Source organism: Monodon monoceros, unplaced genomic scaffold (assembly GCF_005190385.1).
Source record: "Monodon monoceros isolate NGI ecotype Baffin Bay Population unplaced genomic scaffold, NGI_Narwhal_1 Super_Scaffold_7, whole genome shotgun sequence".
NCBI classification, from domain to species: domain Eukaryota; kingdom Metazoa; phylum Chordata; class Mammalia; order Artiodactyla; family Monodontidae; genus Monodon; species Monodon monoceros.
The window spans coordinates 21917022-21926932 of record NW_021703784.1 but is presented as its reverse complement, the minus strand read 5'-3'; the positions used below and the strand labels follow the sequence as shown (position 1 = coordinate 21926932).

At 39.3% G+C, this 9911-nt stretch overlaps 1 pseudogene; it reads left to right on the top strand.

Moving 5' to 3' along the window:
• Nucleotides 1-8692: 8692 nt before the first annotated feature.
• On the top strand, nucleotides 8693-9235 carry LOC114887512 (annotated as a pseudogene).
• The last annotated feature ends 676 nt before the right edge of the window (nucleotides 9236-9911 follow it).

The following is a 9911-nucleotide window of genomic DNA, read 5'->3' as shown; positions in this document are numbered from 1 at the left end:
TTAAAGTAGATTAATAGATAATGTGATAGAAACAATAGAAAATGAATGAACATCAAGGATGCTAAAAGGCAGATGACCACAGTGAAGATCAGGGGACAGCTGGCCTAACGCTCTATAGTGGTGCTTTAAATGGAAGATAGAAACTGTGGTCTCTCCCAGTGAAACACCATGCGCATATTCAGAGGCAAGATTAATATATATGAAGGTGGAGGACGTGAGCAGCGTGCTGTGAGAAATGGAACCAAATATTCCCTAGGTCTTAAAATTCAGTGATTGCCCCCTCCTAGCCACCTCCTTCTGTCTGAAGTCATGGTAAATGGCATTCTCAGAGTGCATACTGTGAAGTTTCGAGTATCAAGTGGGTCTGCATTGATGTAAACATAAGTCTAAGAATGGAGGTTCCTCTCCATAGTGGTTCATAAGAACACATGACTCTTACAAAGATTTGACAGTGTGGACTTAGCAGGGGAAAAAAAGAAGAGTGGGGAATTAGAGTAAATCTCTGTGGTTTAGAGCTTATGCTTTGATTCACATTTGTAATTAAACAGCCTTTGACCCATTCAAATGCATCACTCCAGGAAAGTCCTCTTCTCTGTCCTATATCATCATTTTTTCCTTGTCTATTTGTTGGATCATTTCCAACACATGTAAACGTGTTTTTTCTTTTTCATCTTATAAAAATGTCCTCTCTGGACTGTACTTCCCTCTTCAGCTGCTGCCCATTTCTCTGTTCTCCTTTTTAGCAAAACTTCTTGAAAGATTTGACTATTCACTACTCACTATTTATCCCTCCAATTTTGTTACCACACTCTAATTAGGCTTTTCCACCACTACTCCCCAAAAGCTCATTAATGAACTCCATGTTGCTGAATCCAACGGTCAATGCTCAGTCATCCCTCTTGGCATTATCAGCAACATCTGATACAATTGATAGCATTCAATTTCTTGGAAATACTTCCTTCACTTGGAATCCATGGACACACATTGGCTGCCTCCCTTACTGGTTTATCCTCTTCTCCAAGCCCAGTGCTCGGTTCTTGAACCTCTCTCTTTTCTCCACACTCTCACTTAAGACCTCATGGCGTTAAATACCATCTCTATGTTAATGACTGCCAGATTTATACTTCCATGCTGGACCTCTCCTCTGAAACCTTTTCTTATCCATCCAACCATCTACTCAGCACCTCCATTTGGATGTCTAAAAAATATCTCAAAATTAATATGTCCCAAACCAAACTCATGATCTCCTTGCCACCATCAAATTTGGATCACCCATAATCTTTCCCATCTCAGTAAATAGCATCCATCCTTCCACTTGTTCAAGCCCAAAATCTCAGAATTTGTGTCTAATTTCCTTAAAGTAAGAGTTTTTTTTTTCTTTTCCCAAGAGAGGTCCTACTAAAATGTCACAGATCCCTTTGAAGAAGGACCCAGTGCCACAAGTACCACAAATCTTCCTTTCAGTCTTCCCCAAAGGGAATGTGGTAATTTACCAGGGTGACTGTGCACCATGGAAATGGAAATACCCAAACTTTTCTGGGATTAGTGAAGACTGGCTCTGAGTTGACACTCATTCCTAAGAACCCAAAATGCTACTGTGGCCTACAAGACCAAATGGGGACCTATGGAAGTCAGGTGATAAATGTAATTTTGGCCTAAGTCTTTCATGGACCCAGTGGATGCAGAGACCCATTCTGTGATTATTTCCCTAGTGGCTTAAGGTCCAGTTGGAACTGACATTCTCAGGAACTGTCAGAATCCCCACAAGAAGGGCAGAATAATGATGGTTAAGATTATAGACTCTGAAGCTAGCCTGCCTGGGTTCAAATCCAATATATGTCACTAGCTGTGTGGCCTTGGGCAAATTACTTTATTAACTCCTTTGTGCTTCTGTTTCCTAATCTTAAAAATGAGATAATAAGATCCCTTAAGGGTGGTATGAGGATTAAATGAGTTAGTATTTGTCAAATGCCTATACATAGTAAGTGCTACATAAATGTTGCTTAAATAAATAAATTCCTTAATCCCTTTCTTTACTTCACACTGCCCTTCAAATCAGTCAGGAACTCCTTTTGGCTTTACCTGCAAGTCATATTTTAAGTCTGACTGTTTTACACTACACTCCCTCCTCCCAGCCCCCACTGCCACCACCACAGAGCCAGCCACAACCAACTCTTACTGGATTATTGCAGTAACCTCTTAACTGATCAGGCCCTCCATTACCTCCCTAACCCCATCTCTTAATAGTCTCCATATTCATCCTACTGCACTCCCCCCACACCAGCTGCTCCCCAAGGACTCCAGACTTGCTCTCACTTTAGTGCCTTTGCACTGGCTGTCTCCTTGGCCTCGAATGCTCTCGCTCTGGTTATCCTCATGTGTCAACACTCTGACGTTTTTCGCAAATGTCAACTTCCTAATAAAGCCCACACTGATCATTCCTATTTAAACATTATTATGCCCCCATACATATTCCCAATACATCCATACACACTCCTTATCCTGCTCTATTTTAATAGCACTCATCACTTTCTAAAATGTACAGAATTTACTGTATTTACTAGATCCCACAGAAGATCCTGAAAAGGTCTCAGGTGATTGAAGATCCACTGGATAGAAGGCACATGAATCCCCGAGTCACTGCTTAGAGCAGAGTTGTCCAGGAGAACCTCCTGAGCAGCAACATACGCACTGAACTTTCCATGAGCAAGGGCTGACTGCTTGCCGGGAGGTCCATCACCAGTTCGATGGAGCACAGATTACTGCCTCTACCTGGCCTTACTATCATTCAAGAGCCTCCTTAACTGCCCAACTAATATCCCAGGGGTGAATGGAGTCATGCATAGGAAAAAGAAAATAACAATAGCACCTACAGCACCCAGAAACCAGAGAGAGGAAAACAAGCAGAATGCCTAAAACTGGCAGCTCCTTATATACCAGAAATGCTGGAGAAGAAAAATGATAGCTTTAATTTTTGAATGAGATTTAAAAAATGATAATAACAATGGTGCTCAAAGAAATTCACTTCTAATATATGAAGAGGAAAAAAAAAACAGACTCTGGAATTCAAAGAGTTTTTTCTTGTTTTGTTTTCTTTTTTAACTTTACAAATTCCACAGATGGAATAGAAGGAGCTTCTATTTTCTGTTGGAGATTGAATTTGGACCTGTATGATCACGCAAAACATATCTCAACACAGAAAGTAAAAACACAAAGAGATGGAAATCATAAGAGAAATGTTTAAAAAGGGCTTGGAGGACAGATGCATAGACCCAACATGTGAATAATGAAATTTCCAAGGGAGGGAAAGGGAACAGATGTAGGAATGCATTAATTAAAGAAATAACAGAAGAAATTTTCCCTTTTTTGAAGAAAGACTCAAGTCTACAAATTTAAAGTGTTCATTGAGTTCCAGGCATAATTGATGAGGAAAAAAATTTTTTAAAACCCAGTTGGGCATATCCAGGCAGAATTCCTAAATTCAAGCATAAAGAAAATGTATAGGCTGTCACACATAAAAACTGTGTTACATACAAAGGAAAGGGCCAACACAAATAGGACTGAGGCACTAGACAGAAGAATTACCCCCATAGAGCACTGAGGGAGGAGGATGCCAACCCCAAATCCTATCCCCACTGAGAAAGCCAGCTGTCAGGGTGAGAGAGGGAGTGGCAAATATGCGGGAATCCAGGACTTACATCACGCACATATTCCATCTAAGGCAATGCTTCAGGAAGCACGTCAAGACAACAAGATAATCAAAACAGAGTCCCCAGTAGGGCACAAAGAGGTGATGAAATAGCATGAACATAAGTCTCTGTCTCTCTGCATATGTGTGTGTGTGTACAGTTTTCCACTTAGATATACTTAATTTTCCACTTAAACCTAAATTGAAAATGGTAGGATGTCTGGGAATTTGTAATATAAGTGCTAAACAATGATCATATAAAGAGAAGAAACAACCTACAGAGGAAAACCTAAAAAAGTCTAAAAGTATTAAATGATCTCATAAATCCTTGGGAAGGGAGGAAGGAGCAAGTAGAGAAGGGAAGTGGAAGTTTTCTTAAGGTTTCACCTGAGAAACAAGTAGGGAAATGAAAACATTATAAAGGTGAAAGAGGACAGAGAGAAAATAAAACACTTCCATGGAGAGATATGATCGGTACCTTATTTTCATATTGATAGCAGAGAAAGAAGTGGTTCAATAGAAATAAACAAAATGGGAGAGTAATACCTAGAAGAGTGGGGAAATGTGATAGAACCTCTAAATTTAATAAGGAAAAGATAGACAATTAATAGTACTTTGATCAACCCACCAAAACTAAGGGGTGGGGGAAGGAAAAACAACATAATATAAATAATATGCATGAGGTAAAATGAAAGAAATAAAATCAAAAATATCTGTTTTCAGTTAAATGTGAACGGATTGGATTCATCTTTCAAAGACAAAGACTGTCAGATTGGATTTTTTAAAAAGTAGATGTGTCTATTTTCAAAACACACTGGAAACAAAAGGTTTTTTTTAATGTTGGAAAGAAAGAAATAGGCAAACAGATATCAGGAAAATACATTTTTTTTAGAAAAGGAAAGGAGGAAAAGCAGCATACAATTATAATTAGCAAAGCAGCATTTAAGATTAAAAGCATTAATCAGGGCAAGAGGAAGGTTATAAAACATAAAGGCACCATTTATTAAAAGGATGTAACAGTCACAAATCTGTAGGTACCAAATATCTAAAAAGTTAAATATATGAGGCAAACACCACTAGAAATCTTCTTTAAAAATGATACATAAACCTTAACTTTATACTAGGTTATTTTAATAATTACTTTTATTATATCACTTTTATATTTTTGTTCCTGTGTTTAGTGTAGGTGGCCATGTTTATGCTTTGGTAGATCCCCTCAGGTGCAGTTATTCTTAGAGGAAGGGTGCCTGTAGGTATTAAGTTTACCTATAAAGATTCCAACAAGGGTCTTGTTTTGAAAGCTGGTGATCCCCTTACCACACTGTACACTCTCCCTTAGGCCAAAGTGAACCCAGCAAGAAGCATCACAGGGCCCACCATGCAGAGAGCAGAATGGAGGGCCCCTGGGGCCCCTCTGAGGATATGTTCCATCCCTACTGGTGCAGCACGGCCTCAGGCCATCCTTCCACCCTGGTCCTCCACCAGGACCATCTGAGCCTCACACTGCATCCTCACCCCTAATGTGTTACCCCAGTGGGGTAAAAGGGGTGGGTGTCCTGAAGGGAGACCAGAGTCCTCTGCTAGCCACTCCCTAGATTCAATCCTGACACTTGGCAAACATTCATCCCTCTTCAGTTTCAACAACAAAAGAGTTTTGAGTACACAGTATGTATAAGACCCTGTTCTGGGCTTCTTTATTTAGGGCACTTTTTTCCCCAAGATTTCCCTCAGGTCTGGTGAGTGAGCCAGAGTTCTAGGACTCATGTGGCTTCCAAATGCTCCACATTTTGGGGTTGTCTGGCAATGGTCCATAGGCAGTTCTGACCCATGACTTAATTTCCATCAGGCTGAGGAAAAATTATTGGAAAAATATACAGGGACTTCTCTGGTGGCACAGCGGTTAAGAATCCTCCTGTCAACGCAGAAGACACAGGTTCGATCCCTGGTCTGGGAAGATCCCACATGCCACGGAGCAACTAAGCCCATGCACCACAACTACTGAGCCTGTGCTCTAGAGCCCATGAACCACAACTACTGAAGTGCCTAAAGCCCGTGCTCCACAACAAGAGAAGCCACCGCAATGAGAATCCCCTGCCCTGCAACAAAGAGTAGCCCCCACTCGCTGCAACTAGAGAAAGCCCATGCACAGCAATGAAGACCCAACGCAGCCAAAAATAAATTAATTAATTAATCTTAAAAAAGATTAACACAATAAAGTGAGTTTTTAGTGAAGCTAAATCTATTCCATTTATACAATAAAGTGAGTTTTTAGTGAAGCTAAATCTATTCCATTTAGACAATTTTTCTTTATCCTGATACTATGTCCTTCCTCTTTATAGCTTAGTCTTTCTCTTATGAAATGATAGCAGATGACAGAGTTTTTTTTAATATTCTTACTTGAAAAATAAAACGTTGACGACCCTATGAACCCCCCCACACAAATAATTTAATGTATGATGAATGTAAGATGTATAACTCTGTGAATTCCAATGTGTGGGGACCTCTGTTCTCTATGGCTTCCTCTCTGTACTTTGTGTGGGTGTGGGTGTGTGGCCACGCTGCAGGGCATGCGGGATCTTAGTTCCCCAAACAGGGATCGACCCCGTGCCCTTTGCAGTGGAAGCACGGAGTCTTAACCACAGGACCTCCAGGGAAGCCTCCCCACCCCCATACTACTAAGAACTATCCATGCTGAAAGTATACATTTCTGCCATCACCTGTCACTCTGCAAATACATCTTCACCAGCAATGGAAATGGTCCAGTCATTCAAGGAACCAGATTTCACCTGGAGGGATGGGGGCTACATAATACAGAATCCAGTCCTGGGAGGCTGGAAGAACACACTGCAGTGCCAAGCATTGCTGAACCTGATGGATCTGTCCCCACATTGCCAACTGATGTCATAAGTTTGGTCCCCCACATATTCTACTGGGTAAACTCATCATAATCCAATGTCATTCTAAAAGAAAAATTCTCAGATACACTCATAACAACCATCACAAATATGACAAAGTTGCCCTGAATCTGTCTTTAAAATTCAAAAGAAAAAACAGTGAAAATTGAAGGTCATAATTTTACCGATCAAACCAAAGACAGAGAAGTGTTGCCTTCACTTACATCATGCTCTTACCTTCCAAAATTTCAAAATGATTCCTGATGTTCTCTATATTATTCAGTGATTAAAATTTTAGGAAGTTTACTTTTAACCCAGAATTTGGCAGTTTGGCTCATTTGACATGGTGCTTCACTTCTTTCCTGCACAGGAGACAGCATAGTATAGGGAACTTTGGTCTGTCTGACAGCAAGTATCTGAGTTTGAATCTTGACTGAAAATTTTTTATTAGCTATATTACTTTCAGCAAGCTTTTAACATCTCTAAGCCTCAGTTTTATCATTTGTAAAATGGGTATTATAAGACAAACAGCATAGTTGTAATACAGTTGGTATAAAGTATTCAAGAAATGCTAGTAGTATTTTTTAATATAATTAGACCCAAATTTTACTTTCAAATAAACTTACACAAGATAACTTTTTATCTGTTTGTATTATTTTTCAAAAAGCAACTGGGAGGAAGAGTTTAAATTTGCTTCTCAAGTTCGTAAAGAATTACACAGATGAACCTGGAGTGAAAAGGGTCTTGGGCCAAATGTTTTGCCTGCTCGTAATGCCACATATCCACAAATAAGAACTACAAGTGGTCTCAGCTTTAATTTCACACCACTGTCTCTTTAACCAAGCAGCATCCTCAGAGCTGTGCTTCAGTGCTGAATCATTACTGACTCAGAGGTTTATAAATACTGCTACATGAATCACTTGGAGTTTTCTTTAGTGGTCCCCTACTTCCCTCTCAAAGATTCAATTAAACCTGACCCCGCAAAGGGAGTGATATCTGACTTCCCACATTAGTGGGGCTGGTAAGTCTCTATGACGTACATGATACATTTATAAGAAGGAACATTCTAAAATTAAGCTTAATGTATTCTCATTCAATTCACTAAATAACTGATGTAACTTGAAGACAGTAAGCTACCCTCATCAGTTTTCTGTAACAGCTTACTAAATGTCAGAAAGAAATAGAAATGTTCTAAACTAGGACCCCACTCCTAATTCCTTACAAAATAATTTAGAATGCATACATTTTATAGAAAAAAGTTTTAAAATGATGTAAATATAATAACATTAAGAATCTAAATTTCATTTGGTAGGAATGGTTAAAAGATAACACTCAGAAAGACAGCTAAGGTGCCGTGTTGAAAGCAGCTGAAATGTTACTACTGGTACATGAAATCATTTCAGTAAGGAATTTACTTCAGAAATAGGGGCAAAGAATTATAGAATAATGCACAAGTCAACACTGTTAGAGCTAACACATCATCTACGCTAACAATGAGGTACAGCAGCAAAGATAATCCAAAAATCTTTTATATTTGCTTTTGTATTATATTATTATTTGCAGTAGATATATCTTCCCAATTGTATTTCAGATTTGTTTCCCTTTTTGGATATTAATTACCTGATGGATGGGGGAACATACCCAATAGCAATCTCAAGGGCACAGGGAAGCCAGGGAGATAAAATTTTGCCAGAGATCATCTACAAAACAAATTGTGTCTGTAAATGAGTAGGAGGTGTGGCCTGGAACCCTGAGAGTATGGAGGGGAGTGAGGCCAAGCACTTTATTGATGGTTCTGCTATCCATCAGCCCCAACAAGTGGCCCAGGGAGAAGCATGGCTGCAAACATGCCTACTCACTGCAATCTCTCTCCTTTCCCTTAGGCACACAACTAACCTCTTCAGAGCTACCATGGTTAGAGCATTGTGGAGGACCAGCCTCCTGAGAAAGGACCACCTGAGTCCTGGATGAGAGCCTCCTGGGTTTCTTTGGGGCCAGAGAAATCCTGAAAATACACATCACCCATATATGTTTTGAGACATGCTTTAGATGTTTATTTTTAGAAGCCCTGCAACTACTTGAAAAATTGAATGTATTGCAGAATAGAGTTATGGCCAATGGTGGCAGAATCTACATGAAGTCTCTGCTTCATGGTCTTCTGGGAAAAACCCTTCAACTGTTGGCTATACTGTTCAGTATAACTGTGTAGCTCATTGTGTTTTTGAACATGTTGGTGGTGCTGTCATGTATTCTGGACTATCAATGGAGCCTACAATTCAAAATTCAGATGTTAAAATATTTGCAAATTTGCAGATAATCTTAATCGACATTTTTATAACATCCAAAAAGGTGACACTGTGATTGCAAAAAGCCCAAGTGATCCAAAATCAAATATGTGTAAAAGAGTAATTGGTTTGAAAGGAGACAAAATCCTCAGCAATAGTCCATCAGGTTTCTTTAAAAGCTATAATTATGTGCCAATGGATCATGTTTGGTTAGAAGGTGGTAATCTACACAATTCTACAGATTGCAAGTACTTCGGACCTATTCCATGTAGACTAATAAGAGGATGTGTCTTCTTTAAGATTTGGCCTCTGAGTGATTTGGATTTCTACCTGAAGGCCGTAATGGACACAGATTTTACAATGATTAGCAAGTATTTATTCTTTGACTTGCTTATTGTCTCCTGTTCAAGTGAATTTATTATTGTCACTGAAATCATATACTTACCAATAAAATACTATTCAAAAAAATAAAAACCAAGTACTCCCAAATTGGGGGGGGGGCAAGTCTAAAGAAAGCTAATATAAATCAATTGAAAATGAATGCGCTAAGCCACATGCTGAGAAGAATTTGAAAAGAAATCTTTCTTATTCTTAAGAAGGAGATGAACTGCAATTTATGTAAAAATTCTTCTTAATCTTTTAAATTCTAGGGAAGGTAACAGTGGAACAACTAGTTTCAAATCTCTTCCCAGACACAGACAAAATTATAAAAGTAAAATATAGGAAAAAATTCCTCAGTACTGAAAGTAAGGCATGTTGTCAACGAACAAGGAAGATTATCTGACCTATAAGGTAAAAGGATAAACAGGATCAGAAGATCTCACTAAAAAACAATTCAGTTTTCCCTGGAAGTACAGGGTTACAGGAAGAGAGTAAAGCAAATCTTGACAAGTTTCACCAGCAATCCCTAATAATGAGGGATGAGGGCAAGAGGTGAGTGCAGCAATGGATGGATCTGTGGATTCAGAGGCTGGGGCAGGTGGGAAAAGCAAGCCCTGGGTACAGCAGAAAACTGTGTAGCAACTCAGCTTGCTGCGCCTGGGT